Raw genomic sequence first — 17,511 nt, 5'->3', positions numbered from 1 at the left:
AATGTGGTACATTTATACAATGGAGTACTACTCAGCTATTAAAAGCAATGAATTTATGAAATTCTTGGGCAAATGGATGTATCTGGAGGATATCATCCTGAGTGAGGTAACCCAATCACAAAAGAAGTCACTTGATATGCACTCACTGATAAGTGGATATTAGCCCAGAAACATAGAATACCCAAGATACAACTTCCAAAACACAAGTAAATCAAGAAGGAAGACCAACACGTGGATACTTCATTCCTCCCTAGAAGAGGGAATAAAATATCCATAGAAGGAGTTGCAGAGACAAAGTTTGGATATAAGAGAATAGGATGGACCATCCAGAGATTGCACCACCCAGGGGCCCATCCCATAATCAGCCACCAAACACAGACACTACTGCATACGCCAGCAAGATTTTGCTGAAAGGACCCTAATATAGCTGTCTCCTGTGAGGCTTTGCCAGTGTCTGGCAAATACAGAAGTGGATGCTCATGGTCATCTATAGGATGGAAACCAGGGCCCAGTGTAAGAGCTAGAGAAAGTACCCAAGAGCTGAAGGGATCTGCAACCCTATAGGTGGAAAAACAATATGAATTAATCAATACCCCCAGAACTAGTGTCTCTAGCTGTATATGTAGCAGAAGATGGCCTAGTTGGCCATCATTGGGAAGAGAGGTCCCTTGGTCTAGCAAACTTTATATGCCCCAGTACAGGGGAAAGCCGGGGCCAAGAAGTGGGAGTGAGTGGGTAGGGGAGCAGGGCGGGGGGAGGGTATAGGGGACTTTTGGGATAGCATTAGAAATGTAAATGAAGAAAATATCTAATTAAAAATAAGTTTTAAAAAAAGAAACAATTTTTGTTTGTTTTCTGTTTTGTTTTGTTTTTGTTTTGTTTTTCGAGGTAGGGTTTTTCTGTATAGCCCCGGCTGTCCTAGAACTCACTTTGTAGACCAGGCTGGCCTCGAACTCAGAAATCTGCCTGCCTCTGCTTCCCAAGTGCTGGGATTAAAGGCGTGCACCGCCTGGCTTCTTTTTTATTTTTTATTGGTTATTTTATTTATTTACACTTCAAATGTTACCACCATCCCCAGTTTCCCCTCCGCAAATACCCTGTTCCCTCCCCCTTCCCCTGCTTCTATGAGGGTCTGTCACCCCAATCCCACCTCTGTGCCCTAGCATTCCCCTATACTGAGTCATGAAGCCTCCAAGGGATCAAGGTACTCCCCTCCCACTGATGCCAGATATGGCAATCCTCTGCTATGTATGCAGCTGGGGCCATGGGTCCTTCTATGTGTATTCTTTGGTTGGTGGTTTAATCCCTGAGAGTTCTGGGAAATCTGGTTGCTTGATATTGTTGTTCTTCCTATGGGGTTGCAAACCCATCCAGCTCCTTCAGTCCTTCCTCTAACTCTTCCATTGGGGTCTCCATGCTCAGTCCAATGGTTGACTGTGAGCATCCACATCTGTAATGGTCAGGTTCTGGCAGAACCTCTCAGGGGACATCTATACTAGGCTCCTGTTAGCAAGTACTTCTTGACATCAGCAATAGTGTCTGGATTTGGTCTCTGCAGATGAGATCGATCCCTAGGTGGGGCAGTCTCTGGATGACCTTTCCTTCAGTCTCTGCTTGTACTCTTTATTCCGGCATTTCCTTTTGACAGAAGCAATTCTGAATTAATATTTTTGAGATGAGTGGGTGGCCCCATCCCTCAACTGGAGACTGTGTTTATCCACTGGATATGGTTTCTACAGATTCACTCTCCCCTTTGTTTGGTATTTCAATTAATGCCATTCCTGTTGGACCTCTTGTGTCCCTGGCATCTGGGACTTCCTAGTGGTTATCCCCAGTTTTCCAATGTTCAGGGCTATACACCTCCATTCAAATTACTGATCCTTTGTACTTTTCCTTCCTTCCTCCCACATCTGATCCTACCCAACTTATTCCCTCCCCCTCCTTTCCCCCTAATGATATCAAGGTAAAATATACTAAGTTGAGGAGACAGAAATGGTGAGCAATTTGAGAGCAACTGGGATAGTACAAGGGGGAATTAACAAGAAGGCTGTTTTTTCTGTCTTGAGGAACACACACATATAAGCAAGTGAGATCCCTCAGCAAAGTTCCAAAAGAATTAAGAGAATGAGAAAACTTCCACAACTGAAGCCATAAGAGTAGGATTTTCAGAAGACTGGAAATTGTTTTAATCATATTGTATAAAAACACCATAATTAAAACTAGCACTTCATATGCTTGTTAAATTGTTAAAGGAAATGGTTATGAATAAATAGGAACGAGTAAGCAAATAATACTTAAAATATTCAATAACATACAGAATGAGAGGTTTTGCTTTGAAAGGAAGAGAGAAAAGGGGGGCATGAAACAGAAAGAATACCTTCCATCCAGGACTAGAGTTTGCTTGAGCCTCCTACTTCCATGGAATCGTGAGCAATCTCGATCCAGGACTAGTGATAACATGAGCAATCTCCTACTTACATGGAATAGTGTCTTCAGTTTCAATGCTTTTCTCTGGACACTTAAGTTCATCCAACTTGGAGTCAATAGCAGTGAGATGATTGGCACCAACTAAAGATTGCTTTGGTCTAGCTCAATACTCACTCTTTAGAAGCCATTGTTTGCAGATGTATTGATTTACATTCTTGTTAATTATCTCAGCAGTCTAACATGGAATGAGTCACCCATGAAATACAAAGCACTCGCTTTGCTCTTGTATTCTTACAGCTAAGAGTCTCTAAAAAGATAGAGACCAATGAAACCAGAATATAGAAACCTAGTGACTTCTAAATGAGCAGAGGAGTAAACAAGATTAATACATGATATTTGACATAAAAGTTTCATCTCAATGAATTACATGGATCGTTCTTAAAATGAAAGTTATAAGAGTAACTGCATTTTGTCTAATTGGCATTTTGTTATATGATTTCAATGTTTTTCTAATGTTGTTACAATTGTTTCTTCAAGTCAGTACAATAAACTTCCTACAAACTTTATTTTAGTAATATTCTTTCTGAAGTTATGTGTTACTTTATCATTATAAATGAAGTTTGCCAGCATTGGAACTAACTAAAGACTATCCTCTCTTACAGTTAATTTCAACTATTACTTCTCCACCACCAGCCTTCCATGTAAAGTCATTTAAAGTAATCAATATAAAATTCCCAGAGAACATTTAGATCTATCTGGGCAGTATAGCTAGAGTCTGCTCTGTGCTTCAGATGAAGAGCCCATGAGCTTTCACTTCATTTCTTATCATCATGTGTTGCTATCAAGGTTTTCGTGTGACATTCAATATTGAGGACAGCACACGGTCACAGAAAGTGAACACTAAAGAAACACTATTCATTTTGTGTATGAGGAAGCATACATTCTAGTTAACGTGATACTTATGTAAGAAGTTAAAGAATGAATGTGGGGATATTTTACCATGATTTGACAATGTCCACATTCCATTGCAGCTAGTCTGCATCACTTATCTGAATGCCAAGAAAGATATTTTCTCTCTGGAAATAAGCTTATTAAGAAACAATTAAGTAGACAATATTTTTGTGCTGATTTTTGTTTCCAACCTGAGTAGTATCCTCTGTGTCTTCTGTTGACTTATTTAATTTGCTATGGACCATCTGGGTATTACTGTATGTAGAGGAGTAAATATTTTCACTATTTTCATACATTTGTTCTATGTTTTATTTTACCTTTTTATAGACACTACATAATGCAACGGAAGCTTGATCATCAGTACGCAAAACATGGGAGGTAATGTGTAAAACTATATTCCCACCCAAAACTAATGCAAGATTTCCAAATGATAATTTGGAAAGACAAAAAAAAAACTAATATAGGCTGATGAGACAAGATTTGGAATAATTCCAAGTATTCTGTTACTTTTCAGGGACCATGTATCTTGAATTCTTTCTATATTTGGATTTAAAAACTGAAGTCTAGCAATGTTAATGGTGGATTAATAAGCACTGCACCAAAACCATCACTCAGCAAGTCAACTTAGTAAAAATTAATGCTTATTAAATGTAAAATATGATAGTCATCTTCAGAACACATTTGGACACTTGGAGTTAAAGTTTAACTTGTAGAAGAATGAGAGCAATTTAAAATGTACAAATAGATATGTGGTAAGCTAAAATCAAAGTTATGAACATTCTCTCTGCCCAGGATAATATTAGTAATCTGGGATGGAAAGCTGTGAACTAGTTTGGTATAGGTAGTAAAGAGGACTGGTTAAGCAAGATGTCTTAGGTTTCATGGGGTGACTACAGCAATGTGACTAGAAATGTTATTTAGTTTCTTATTTTAAAGATTTTTTAAAATTTATTTCTGCATCTATGTGTGTGAGAGAGTGCATGCCGTGTGTGTGTGTGTGTGTGTGTGTGTGTGTGTGTGTGTGTGTGTGTGTGTAAGTCAGCTAAGGCACCAGAAGAATGTGTTTGATTTCATGAAGCTGGAATTTTAGGTCATTATGACATAGCTTACGTAGGTACTGGGAACTGAACGTGGATTCTCTGGAAGAGCAGCAAGCAATTTTTAAAAAATGATCTTTAATCTTTTTATACACTCTAGTTATTATCCCCATCCAGGTCGGCCCTCCAACAGTTCCCCATCCCATTCCTCCTCCACTGTCTCCAAGAGGATGTCTCTCTATGCCCCGCCACCCTGTCTGGCCTCTCTACTCCCTGGGGCCTCAAGTGTCTCAAGGGTTAGGTGTGTGTCTTCTCTCACTGAATAGAAATTTTAGAATGAGGTCTCTGCCTACTTCATGTATTAACCCATTACAGATTTAGAACCACAGACTATCTAAGAAACATTTTATCTTGATTCTTCTAATCTGATTTCATTTTTGGAAGGCCTGTTTGCTTCTTTCCTTCAATTTGCATGTACCCCACTACTCTGCCATGGCTGCGAGTCAAGTTAGACTATTAGGAACATTTTCTTAGTGGTTTTCACACTGATCTGTGCTCAACTTTCTTTACTCCCATGTTTCATTTAATTGTTAATTTTTAAGGCCAAGATGAATTTACCTTAAAATATTCATCAATGAAGTTTGATCCTATTAATCAATATTCAAACATGATGCAAATATAGTAGAGACAATGTGATAAAATAGATGACTTAGATCTTTATTTCCGAGTGAAGAGTATTGAAAATAGGTTGACCACTGTCAACCCCATCACTTAAGGATTGCTTGGAAGCAGAGCCAAAGTTATATTATAGGTTAAGGTCATATTAATGATGCTTGTAATTAAAATTTGATTCCTTAATTAAAAATGTCTGAAGTTTCCAAATTTGCTAGTATTTTTAAAATTTATTTTCACATTTTACCTTTGAGGTAATTCTACAAAGTAGGCATTATAACCCCATTCACAGGGCCTGAATTTCTAGCACAAAAGTCTTTTATTTTTTAATCTTCTGAAGATTTATTCATAAAAAGGGCTATCCAGACTTAAAACCAATATTGAGTGATCCAGACTTTACTGTTATGATGCCTTATGCTAGTTCCTGACATTTGTTATTAAAACTAATTTGTATGGCTTGCTTAAATGTATATTTAATTGAGTTTGCATCCCAAAATTATTTAAAGAAGTTCTATGAACAAATAAAAGTTCCTAGAAAGCACAGCTATTGTTTTTATCAATGCCCTTATTTGATTATCTTAGTTAATGGACTAGCTCAAAAGTCCAATAAAATAAAATGTCTACATTTTGAAAATTAAACTTTCATAAAGACATTTTAATCACTTCTGATTTCTAAAGATTTTAGATATAATATAAATAACATTTCAACAAACTTTTGCTCTGCTCAGTGCTGGAATTAGGTAGAGAGACTGCTTATGCAAACTTTTTATGTTAAAATCATAATATGGCAAAGGAGTAATAAAGCTTTGTTTTATATATATATAACACACACATATATGTATGTGTGTGTGTGTGTGTGTGTTCTAAGGCAAATGTTGCTATGTTTCTAAGTCTTTCTGATGGGTAGATCTACTTATATTGGTTTTGTTGGTTTCTTAGATTGAGTGGAATCTCAATGATTTCTAAGATGTACCACTTTTCTTGATACTGGCTAGAAATACCCTACTATCTTTCATATTTTAGTTTGATTGTATTCCAGATTACAATACGTATGCCTCCACCAATTAATGCATCTATATTGGCCCATGGTAGCATTTTTTATTCAAATATTGCCATTTCTTCAATACATGCATGGTTTTTATCTGTTCCTCATGGTTTTCATTAATGAAAATCATGTTCCCTGACTACACTCTAGACATTCTCACCACTGAAAGCTTTAGTTACATTGGAATGGAGGGCTAACACAGGCATATCAATTATTTTGTAAGGTAATTGGCACTGGGTGAGAACTCTATGGGACACAAAAGTGATGCCTGTGTCTGTATGAAAAAAAAAAAAAAAAAAAAAAAAAAAAAGAAGTGCCAGAGAAGACTGCATAATACAAGGCATTAGGAACCTAAGAATCACAGATAGACCAAGTGATGTCAGATCTCTGCTTAGCAGGATTATTGATAAATATTTCCTTAGTACTGACAATATGATTCACTAATACCCTCTAAGGCAATATTAATGATATAGTAAATAGACTGTTGAGCTTAAGTTACTTTGTAGTTGGAGAAAGTAATGTATATTTTTACATATTCAGTAATTATATTATCTGGAGAATTCTTTAGGACCAGCACTTGTTAGCTGTGTGATGGTTTTAGAATCTTAGTTCATACTCCCACTAATACATGAATATAGGTTAGGAAGTGGGCTCTTCTACTGCCTCGGTTTCAACAGTATCATTCATTAGCTTTCAAGTATATACACATGGTGAATGATCTAAGATAACATATGTTGATATTAGTTTTTTAAGTGCTTAGAACTGAGAAGTATAGAGAAAAAAATGAAAACTCTATTTTGTAAAACTTTATATTACTTTTCTTCAAAAAAGTGTCACCAAAAGTGTGACTTAACTTAAATCATTCCCTGCAGCTCCAGAGAACTGAGGAGATAACCAATGGTCAGATACATACTCCAGACTTTTATTTTGCATATATTAAGAAATTTCTAGCAATAATCACATTTTTATTTTATTGTTTGCTATGAGGAAAAATATCATCCCACTGAGTTCAGCATTCGAATGTTCACTGGATTATTTTCTGAGGGATAGTTTCTCAGAAGGATATTCACTAACCAGTCATATTTATAATTCTCATGTATAGCTCTGATCCCCATTTTCACTTATTCATCCTTAGAGGATTCATGCCCATGTCTTTTTTTCCAACTGGAGTATGATCCTCATGAGAATGGTCTTCATTTTTCCTAGCATCTATCACATAATAAAGAAAATAATATTTATTATCATTATCATTATGAACATGAGCATGTAATCATTAAAGCCTTTTTCTCTGTGGAAATGAGAAATAGAGTAATTTAAGTCTTAAATTGAGTTCAACTTCAATTGGTCAATTGTCGCATCATTTTCGTCATTATGTAATTCTAAGGAAAGCTTCTTTAGAAATTGTTATCTGAAGAACCACGTGCTTTCAATGAATTAATAAGTATCATTTACAAGTCGATATTTGTGTTTTACTCCACCTTTCAGAATATGTGAACTCTTACTTGGAGTGACATGAAATTTAGGGAGAGACGGTTTGAGAAGCAGATCAGATTTAAATCCTGATTCTAATTATTCACTTGCACTTTAGAGTAATGAACAGAATTAGGACTTTTATATGCATTTGTAGGAGCATATGCACTACCGCATCTGTTTCCTCTCCTTGTATTAATCTTTAGTGTTGCTATATTTATTTCTGAGGTTTAAATGATTTTTTAATGTAGGCGTGAAACCCTATTCAGTGCCTCAAGAACTCTTTAGAAAAGTCTGATGAAATATGACAAATTTTGTGGATCAGCAGTCTACAATTGCATTTCTGATTCAGGAATGGAGTTAAGCCAAACCATCTAAATGTGTACAATATCTGTCCTTCCCGTCTTCTTCTCTCATTAGCATGGCATCTGGCCTTTGGGCTGCATGCAGTTGTTATTATTTTTAAACTACTAAATATATAAATTATTAATAATGGTGTTCAAATAGCAATTTTAATGAGTATTTACTTTTATAATTTTATTTTTAACTCTATAGTGTATTTTGGTGTTAAAAAAAAATGTTGCTGCCCATGAAAGAGAGTATTATGCACAGGGATCCAAGCACTCTGTAGAAAGTATTAGAAAAGTAAATTCCCTAACAACATAGCAGAAGAATAGTTGTTATCCTGAGAGCTACATTTCTGATGCAAATTTTCCATTTTATCTTCTCTTGTTCCTTATTGCCAATATTCACCATGCCTTTCCCCACTTACTGTGCTCACATTGGGTCTTATATTTGCTGCCATGCTAAATAGGAGTAGTGCACTCATCAACTGTGCACTAAAGTTGCCATGGGAAAAAAGAAATGAATGGGGGTGAGGATGGAGAAAGATGAAAGAAGGAAAACTGAGACAGAGAGGAAAGGAAAGTAGGGGGTGACCAAATCAATGCAAATGAAGAAGAAAGGTGAAGTGGAGCAAAGGTGGCAGCAGGTGGGGAGAGAAAGCATCAGAGGCAGTGTGTGCCTATGTTTACTCCTTGCTTGGGCATGTTGTACCTGGTCTGTTACCTTTCATTGCCTATGGGCTTAGAGACAAATGTTATTAAATAATTTTAATGAGGAGAAGAGGTAACCTAGCATACAGCACTTGAAAGTTTATAGTCCTGTGTTTGGACCCCAGCACTTCCATAAATAAATAAATAAATAAATAAATAAATAAATAAATAAATAAAAATAAGTAGGTAGAAAAGAAAAGCAAAAGCAGTTACATATTGGGGGCAAAATGTTTGGATTTGGATTCTTCTAACTTAGGAGCATGAGGTGTTTCTGCTGATATGTATGTGTCTCTTACTTTGCTAAATGCTGCTTTCTGTATTGAGGTTTTCAAATATTTCCAACAACTGTTCTTGTAAAGAGTAAGGTAAGATTTTGGAAGAGAAAATTCAATTCTACAACCCAATAGTGGTTTTTGGGTTTTTTTAAAAAACAAAAAACAAAAAACAAAAAACCCTGGATGCACCAAAGTATTTTCTCAAACATTTGGATACAAGTCATTTTATCCCTTCATGTTTCACAGGCACTTCTTTAAGTTTGAGTAATTGATAATGATTATTCATTTACAGTTAACAAAGTGTCTTAAGTAATTCTTTTACAAAATACTTGTAAGTGCTATATTCGTATGAGTTCATAGCAACATCTAAAGGTAATTATTGACTTGTCATGAGGCAAATTATCTTGTTAAAACCTCTCACTCCTGGATATCTTTAAACTAATATGAAAAGTTACAAGACAAAGCAAATATATGTATCATGTAATATCTGCAAAACCTTTTGCAGGTAGGAATGTAGAGGAAGTTAGTATTTTTATCTCAAAGCTATTATTGTCTCAGAACTATTTGTTTTGAAATATCTGATGCTTTAGTGAGTTTGATACTATTGGATTATCTGAGTTTTTTAAGGGGGGGGAATCTATCAATTCAGTATTATTACTTAAATAAAATTGTGACTAGCCTAAAATGTGATATGATGCTTTAGAAACAGGAAGCTTGGCAATCCGTTATCATTAACTGCTCTAGCTGCAGAAGCTTAAGCAGAATAAGTCTAAAGAAGAGGCCACTTAACACTCCGTGTAACAACATAGGCTGAAAGTTCCTAAAGTGTCAAGGAAAGCTTGGCTGACTGCTACATCGTGATGGCTGAAGGCAATGGCATACATAGTGTCTGGCACCTGTCCTGTTTCTCTCACTTTGTGAACTTAAAATAAACAACAGACAGCATCTCTTTTGGCTTGTTACTTAGGAGGTGCACAATGAAGGAGAGTTTACCTTTTGTTGTCTAGCTACAAGACTATGAAAGTCCTACTTTTACTTGACTTTTTGGAGTTGGTTGATTGAATAAAACCTTGAAGTTCTTTGTTTTGGCACATGTATGTACGGCACTTCTGGTCTTGCTGCTATTCCAAGCTAGTACATAGACAAGGCATTTCACCCTTCCTGTACTTTCCAGTACATATTGTGTTTTATAGGGTTTAGGCTATGATATCATCCCAGCAACCTTTGATAAAGAAGAAATCTTTGTTACTTTACAGTTTTGCTCTAGTCTGGCAATATATTTGCTCCTGAAATATTCCAGTTTGTACAGGTTAGACTTAAAACATAATGCATTATCAATAAATTTCAGCCCACGGGGGAAAAAAGAGTAGGCTTCTGGGTGCATGGCTCCTCAGGCTTGGCTGACAGCCAGGGCTGATAGTCTAGCTTTACTTTATAAGTTTCCCCAGCTGCTTTTTAAATCTGGAGAGGCAGCATCAGCCAGAAAGCTTCTAGTTTGAACACAGTATGCTAAATGTTTCTCTGTTCTCCCTGAGTAGTTGCTAGTAAATGAAATAGCATGATGGTATTTTATTCTCGCTTTTTCAGTAAAAACAAAGTGAGGGAATCACGATACATTAAACTTCTCAGCTCAACTCTTGTATGGATAAGAAACATTTATTTAGCATTTAGAAACACTAGGTCTGACATTGAGATCAATTAAGAATTTGATGTATTTTTTAAAAAAATATGATCATGGCATGGTAGCATTCTTGGAGGAAGACTGAATCAGTATCAAATAGATATATTAGTTTTCATGCCAGATGAAATCTAAGATACTTGCTTCTCAGGTGGATGTATATACATGCATTATATATGAACATGCGATTATTTTATTTTCAGACAAAAGCAAAAGAATGATCTATATAATTATGTACAGATGGCTTTCTCATTGATTTCTTAAAAATAAAATATAATAAAATTATCCAAAGCTTTTCTTTTATAAAAGACTTACACCAGAATTTTTATCTGTATTTTCCATCAAGGATGACTTTCATGCTATAGGCTGCCAGAGAATTGTCTAGGGAAAAACAGCAAAAATCATAGTATACTCAAATATCTATTTCTGTCCAGAGATAAACATAAATGACACAGTTTCTTTTCTTATTAAACATTGTAATGTTTGGGAAATGCTGGTGACATCATTAGATCCTTCTGGTCAGTGGTCTTATGTTCTTGACTTAAACTTTATTGAAACAAAGAAAACAAATTATCCATCACTACCTAAGTTTCTGCTTATAGCTAATTGGCCCAATTCCAGTAAAACAAATTAAAATAGTTGTGATCTGGAAAAAAACAACTCATTAAAATCATTTGGAGAAATTCATTGTCTCTTAGTTTTCGTGAAATTAAAGTAATTTTAGTAACTTCTGTCTTTACCAGCTTCTTCTTATTCCAAAATATACAGGATTTTAACTATGAAGTTGACAAGAAAGTGGATAACTAAGCCTGAATGACAGAAATGTATTAATATCTTGCTACAGACTTAACATTGGAAAGTTCTGCCTCCATGTAAATGAAAACTCCTAGAACAGACACTGTGAAGGCATAAAAAGGAGCGTCTGACAGAAAGGATAAACTCATTAAACTTTCTCAAAGTTAATTGAGGAGCAGAACACAGCCTACCAAAATAAACAACACACTTCTTCTGAAAAAGTATATCAATTTGTAAATTAGGACAAGTTAAAAGGAAATCAATTTTTAATGTTCTTAAACTTTGATTTCTTCTGACATAAGTATTAGAAACACTAAGACCACCTTTAAACATCTCGTGTTTTCCAATGTGTTTTGTGTAGGGGGCTTTGGAAGTGTGTGTGTGTGTGTGTGTGTGTGTGTGTGTGTGTGTGTGTGTGTGTGTGGTGTGTGTGAATATGGCACTGAGGTGTCGGTGTCCTGCTCACAATCTAAGATATTACCCTGAGATGTTTTCATTTCTAATATGAGCTAGGGGATAGCATCTATTTCCTGATAAACAGCACATGCCAGTGTCGTTCAGTTTCAAATGTGTGTGCCAGCTGTTTCTCTCAAAATTCCATCAAAACAGAGAACACCTATAAATCTTATGTCTCAAGGAGAAGAGTTCTCATCTTGGGCAATTTGCATGCCACATTCTAAGTAATACTTCTTAGGAAACATTTAAAATACCAGCCACAGTTATGACTGAAAGCTGAGTTTGCAAAATTAGTAGGTCCAGTAGAAACAGGACAAACCTGTTATCCAGGGAGGTGTTTTGGTGCAAATGTCAGAGTAACTGTTTAAAATTAATCTGCTGCTCAGTTCCTTTTTTACAGCAGGGCAATACATTCTATATACAATGCAAATATAACTTCTACTTACTGACAGGTATGTATACACACGCCAGAAAGGGAGATTGAATTTGGCTCTAAAAGTATCTGCTTCTATATAAATCTTTCACAAATAAAACTTTAGTGCGTTTAACTTGTTTATGAAGCTAAGCCACACATACCCCGTCATTGTCAATTTCAACAAATTAGGGCAGTAACTTACCTAGAGAAGCATTTCAATATTTTTTTTTCTTTTGCTAACTTGAATTTATCCGGAGTTAGAAAATGAGATATCCAGAATTCAGGATTACTTGGCTCCACGTTAATTAGCGGAGCTTTCAGTTCGTGCCATCTGCCTCAACAGGATTCTGAGAGCACTCCTCAGCTCCGGTGCTGGTGTCTGGACCCTTCCAGCAGTCTTTTTATTTATACACACATTGTCCTTTTCAAAACAAGCAGCCAGCTGGAATGATTCAGACCTCTGTTCAGTACACCGTTAAAATGCAGCTTCCTTCTCGGACACGAGCCTTACCCCAGGGAGCAGACCGGGTACAGCAAAAAGGCTATGAGAACTATTTAATCACCGGAATACCAGCTGCTCCTGTCTGCTTCTGCCACTGCTGCTGTGCCTCTTGCTTAGCTGGAGTCGGTCTTTCCCTCCCTCCCTCCTTCTCTCCCTCCCTCCCTTTTTCTCTCACATCTCCAGAACTATGAAGGCAGCTCTGCCGGGTTATGATTGGCAGAAACAGCCAATTCCTTCAGCTAATCATCCTCAAGACTTTCAAGGACCTGAAGCTGTTGTGATGTCATCCAGGCAGTGGGATGTTACACATGAACACATTCCAGCAGAAGCTAATTCAGCAGCCAGCAGCCGTCCTCTCACACAACACTGATTGATTAGGTGCCCCTTGACGATTTGGATAATCGTTCATTGGACAGTTTGAATATTTCCTACATAATCCGAGAATAAGATTTCACTTTGCAGCTAGGACACTGTATCAAGTGGGTTAATAAAAGTTCGTGATGGGGCTTTCTGTTGTGAATATGTGCCAGCCAAAGAGTCTAATTTCAAACAGAACAAAAGCCAGCAATGAGCAATAGAAAACTTGGAGAACTGTCTGTGAGCTACCAAATCCTGATAGTATTTATAATAGCATAACCATGTATTATAAGTAAGGACAGATAAACAAGTAAAACTATATAATGTTAATTAACAAAGGTAAAATTTGATTGCTATGGGAAACTACATTTCTATTTTTCAAATTCTCAAAACTACATTTCTATTTCTCATATATATATATATATATATATATATATATATTTATTTATATATATATACATATATATACATATATAATTTTAAATATAAATATCCAAGACAAAAATGAACATTTGTTTCAGGACAGAATAGAGCTGCAGAAAACTCTCTAATCTGGTGTGTGTATCTTCAGTTATAAGCAATACATGTAATATTCGGACAATTTCAGTAAAATCCCGTGACTAGAGATTGGAATGGAAGTAGTGGGGAAGCCATTAAAGCTTGATTTTATGATGTCCATATCCAGTACTATTGGTGTTAATGTCTGCATAGCATTTGTCTGTAAATTGCTGAAATTCTCATGCACAGTGAGTTGAGAAAAAGTTTATATTTATAAAATCTTCAGGTAGTATGTAGGAAATTCTTACCTGGATGGCAAAGAAGCATTTGAAGGTCAAGACACGTTTACTTAGTGATGCCCATTACAATTGAGAGAGATAAGCATACTGCAGATGTATCTTTTATCAATATTATAATATAATATTATGCGGAAAATACCATGTCGTGGCTCAGTGTTGATTAAAATACATTTTAAATGCTAATTGAAATTTCTATCTTCTATAATTTTGCCTGTTTGGCTATGGTGCTGTGAATTGAACCCAGAGCCTTTCAGGTTCTAATAAAGCATCTCTTACCATACCAGATACCACCACACTTTTGCTTTTTGTTGTTTTGTTTGTTTGTTTGTTATTTAATTTAATTATCTATTTAGTACTTTAAGTTTTTTGGAAATTTTCATAATTAAGGAAGAAACATTATTGCAAATTGCTCAACAAATTACACTCTTGCTGTGTTCCTATTTCAAAAGCTGACAGTGTAGAATCATAACAAAGGAAATAATATGATCAAGTCCATTCTTACTCTAGCACCAGCTTTGATATAAAGATACCTAGCCATTTCTTAACTGAAATTACTAACATGTGAGGACTTTGACAATGGAAGCGTTACAATGTTAGTCAGTTCTAAGATATACCATGGTATTTATTAAATATTAATTATTGAAACACATCCAAAGACAGGAAATTAAAATTCTGTTGTTGAAAAAGAAAAATACCACTTAGCTGACCATTTCTTTTTATTAAAACATAAGATAAATGTTCAAAACAGAGTTAACACACTATGTGTAACTACGAATGAATTTAAAGCCACCAACGTTTTCTATCTTCTCTTGGAGAAAAATGGAGAAATTAATTGATGAAAATAAAAACATCCCCAAAATAATTTCTATATGAAATTTTTATGTAAATAGCCTTTTTATATTGTTTTCTCCAATATTACAAAGGAACTTAATCCCCAAAAGTGTCATCTGTTGTTATTTTTTAACTTGTCTTGTTCAGGAAATAAAGATAATAAACATAGACTTTGTGGAGGGAACATGTTGTACAAGACAGAATGTGAAATGATTGGCTAAAGCACTTGCTTGGTTCAAACACAACCTAAATTCTACAATTGGCTTTAGACATCAGTCAGATATTTCAGCTATTCCATTAGTTTGGAATTAGACACAATATGTAAACATTTGGATCACTACTATAGTTGTGAACAGAAAATAAATGCTCTTAATTTTGTTTTAACACCTTGGTAAAGGCAATCTAAATTTTTTCCTTGTTTACTAAGTCTGAATTTAACTTTTCCAACTTTAATTCAATATATTGTGCCAGTGAGGTTTGTAATCCCTCACAAGATGCCTCTCTAGTTCCTTCAGCAGGATGTATACTCTTTAATCAGCTCAAAATCTCAGTATCACCTTACTATACCTTATATATAACATTTAAATATCTAGTGACAATTCACAAAACAGTAAAGAAAATGTATGTCTTAAGCATCATTTAGAAATTAAAAACATGAAATTTTGATTTCATTGTTTATTATGTAGTTAAAATGAGTAAATATAAATGATAACAGTTCTAATCTATAGCATTCTAATAGTATATTCTTTCTAACATGTTTACATCAAAGTCTTTGATATTTGGTTTTGTTTCTGGTAACAGGGTCTCAGTGTGTAGCCCTACCTGGTCTGGAACTTGATATGTAGACCAGAATGGCCATGTTCTGATACTTGAGTTCTGGAGTTAAAGATTTATGGTACGACTGATTCAAAGCCTTTATTCAAAAGGAAGGCCATTAGTTTTGTTTATTTGTTTGCTTTGTCGATTCAATTTATTTGAAGGTAAAATTGAAAGTTAACCACAGAATGTTAGAAGACTTCATTGCAAATGTAGAAAATTAAATGATTCCAAGAGTTTACCTCACATGTTTCTTATGATTATTAAAGATAATGTTGAGTTTATGCCTTTAAACAAATCAAATTTTGCAGATACACACCATAATTAGATGTTCATACCCTTTCATAGTTTTGCGTTGCTTCTTGTTTTCATTTCTTTTCTTTAATGTTCATCAGAATTAACAATTTGAGGTGAGAAGAAATTATTCAATTTATAGTTCTCTCAATTTTGACTGAACATGACTAATGTAATTGAAAATTTAACTCAATAAAGTTTATGAATACCAAGAAAACAGTAAAGCAAACAGATATTAATGGACAACTGAGTCATGTTCATAGTTAAACATTTTAAGAGGGAATATTTCTAATTGGGATGAGTAACTAGTGTAAAAGCCCTTTTAAGGGAGGAAAATAACTGCCTCGTGTGAGCAACTACTCTAACCAGAACTCCAGTAAGGGTTATGGAGAATTCATGCATCTGCCTTCTCTGTCAATACATTTTGGGGAAAAACTGAGTACCAAACATTTTTACTTTCATTCAGAAGTGTCCTGTAGCAGACATCAGGACTATTGTACATCTAGAAATCTTTTAAAATGTTGCTAAAAGATGGAGATAAATGGGAACTTCGGATTGAGGAGATATCGTGTCAGTATTACTTCAAGAACATCAGCATGCTAATGCCTTAAACATGTCATTTGACAATATAAAGCTCTGAAGGCCATGAGGAACGAAACAGCTACAGCAGCCTGATTCCAGTTTGGCCAACAACTGCCTAAAGCCAGAAGATTTTTAATAAATAGCAACTCTTGGTCTAAGTATCATTGAATCACAAGAATATTTGTTGTGGAATAAAATGATCCAAGTGTGTCCTGCGGTAAGGGAAGGGAGCCCAGGAGAAATTACATTTACAATTATTCTCAGGTCTAAGGTTTTCTTCTGAGGCTTCACAAAGGTTCCGAAATTTCATAAGGTACATTAATCAGGCCAAGGTTTCCTTGGGAGTCTGGACCACTGGAGCAGCTTTGAATACAGAAAGTATTCTTCAACCACAGTAGGGAGCTTTACTTTATTTCCTACCGGATCTGCATTTCCAAAAGTTTATTATGATTTAGTGGCTATTTTCCTTGGAGTTAGACTTCACAAGTCAAGCCATTTTATATTATGTACTTTAAAGTCCTAAATTTTCCAAGTGAGAAAACTCCATGGAAGCCAGAATCCTAACATTAGAGTAATAAATTTGATAAAGCCTTGTGTGTCAAACAGGGCATTCTATTTCATCTGTTAGTGAATTCCCTTTAACATAGGTATCCCGACATCATTTGTTTTCTGTCTGTTCGGGGGCTTCGGGAGCAGGCCTCTCATTTATGAGTTACTCCAGCTAATGTGCTGATCAGCATGGGAATCTTCATTTTTACTAAGTCTTAGTAAATCAGGCTTTGATGAGTAAACTTGAATGTCGCATTCTAAATTATCATCACTCATGAGGAATGCACTAGTTCTTCTGTCTCCCTCAATGTTGACCTTAGCACAGAGTGATTTATGTATGTTGGTGTGGGTATGAATGTGAATGTATATATGTGTATATGTGTTCATATATGTGGGTTTAGTTTGTGTGTGTGTGTGTATCTATATCTATATCTATATCTATATCTATATCTATATCTATATCTATATCTATATCTATATCTATATCTATATCTATATCTATATCTA

At 35.3% G+C, this 17,511-nt stretch overlaps 1 protein-coding gene across 2 annotated transcripts in view; it reads right to left on the bottom strand.

The window, feature by feature from the left end:
* LOC110291107 (bifunctional heparan sulfate N-deacetylase/N-sulfotransferase 4) overlaps positions 1-12,910 on the bottom strand; it is a 328,990-nt gene extending 316,080 nt beyond the window's left edge. For both annotated transcript variants that reach the window (XM_021158063.2, XM_029474782.1), the window contains exon 1: positions 12,479-12,910. The gene's annotated coding sequence lies outside the window, so the exon portion shown is untranslated. The remainder of the gene's footprint in view (positions 1-12,478) is intronic.
* Between the last annotated feature and the right edge of the window lie 4,601 nt (positions 12,911-17,511).

The sequence above is a fragment of the Mus caroli genome, chromosome 3 (genome assembly GCF_900094665.2).
Source record: "Mus caroli chromosome 3, CAROLI_EIJ_v1.1, whole genome shotgun sequence".
Taxonomy (NCBI): Eukaryota; Metazoa; Chordata; class Mammalia; order Rodentia; family Muridae; genus Mus; species Mus caroli.
This window is presented reverse-complemented; position numbering and strand designations above follow the sequence as displayed.